The sequence below is a fragment of the Babylonia areolata genome, chromosome 1 (genome assembly GCF_041734735.1).
Source record: "Babylonia areolata isolate BAREFJ2019XMU chromosome 1, ASM4173473v1, whole genome shotgun sequence".
NCBI classification, from domain to species: domain Eukaryota; kingdom Metazoa; phylum Mollusca; class Gastropoda; order Neogastropoda; family Buccinidae; genus Babylonia; species Babylonia areolata.
The window spans coordinates 9,371,523-9,373,130 of record NC_134876.1 but is presented as its reverse complement, the minus strand read 5'-3'; positions in this window follow the sequence as shown (position 1 = coordinate 9,373,130).

The window sequence follows — 1,608 nt, the reverse complement described above, 5'->3', positions numbered from 1 at the left end:
ACTAGAAGGAAGCTTCGACTGACAGTGAAAGCCAAGCTGTGTAACCCTTTTGCGTTCACTTGTATTGCACACTTTTTGCCCTGACAGTTCAGTTGATGATGTTCAGCGTTTTCTTTCTTTATTCCTCTGTATCTGATGTCCAGCCATACTACGTATTACTGGAAACTCGCGGGCAGGAAATAGTTTGGAAAACAAAACTAGGGCGCGTAATTCCTGTCTGAAGTGATAAAATTGCGTGGATAACACTGACTGTTATATTCATTTATTCCTTTCTTGAAATTTAAGATATTACGTTCGGCAAAAAAAAAAAAAATCCTGAGTATAAACAAACACACACACACACACACACACACACACACACACACACACACACACACACACACACACACACACACACACACACACACACACACACACGTAAAAGTAAGCGCGCTCGAGAGAGAGACAAACAGAGAGGGGGAGAGAGGGAGGGAGAAGAGAGGGAGAGAGAGAGAGAGAGAGGTGGGAAAGAGAGAAAGACAGACAGACAGGGACTGAGACAGAGACATCAGAAAGACAGGCAGAAACATAAACATCAGCCAGAGAGAGAGAGAGAGAGATGGAGAGGGGGTTGTGGGGGGGGGGGGGGAGGCGGGGGGGGGGGGGGGAGAGACAGACAAGTACAGTACAGAGACTTAAAGACGAGTAAGTTCAAATGAAACAAGAGCATCATTCACACGAAAACAAAATTAAAAAAAACAAAAAACACTCTTTTGACTTTGGCAAGAAGCCATACATTCACAGACGCCCCAGCAAAATGACAACAGGAAGGCGTTCTTCCCAACGTTTCCGGAGGAGGGTGTGTTGTAACAACCAGGAAGCTAGCTGACTTGCTGACACTGGGAGACGTAGGTCCGTTCCGTGTGGAGATGTGTACATCACAGGCACATGCCTTTGGGTCCGTCCGTGTGGAGATGTGATCAGGATCAGGATCAGGATAGATACATACGTCGCAAGGGGCCAATATGGCCTCCGTCGCAATGGACTTAGGGGAGCGCATGCAAAAAAAAACAAAAATCACTCTACTGTTATTGATGGAAAACAGGATACTGCGGTTGTCCCTCCATTCCGCTGTTGTTTTTACACACACACACACACACACACACACACACACACACACACACACACAAACAAACAAAGTGTTCTTTAGCTGGTCTGTCCTGCAGAATGGAATGATAAAGCTATTGCTGTTATTGGAAGTTCTTCTTCATGCCATATTGTTTATTGTCATGATCTTTATATGAAGTAGGTTTTGGATCTTCTGCTGGTCTTCTGCAGGCACATGCCTTTGGGTCCGTCTGTGTGGAGGTATGTATATCACAGACACATGCCTTTGGGTCCGTCTGTGTGGAGATGTGTACATCACAAGCACATGCTTTCAATTCAAGTCTGTCCTTGTGGAGATGTGTACGCTACAGGCACATGTCCATGTGGAGGTGTGTACACCACAGGCACATGTCTGTGTGGAGATGTGTACACCGCAGGCACATGTCCATGTGGAGATGTGTACATCACAGGCACATGTCCGTGTGGAGATGTGTACACCACAGGCACATGTCCGTGTGGAGA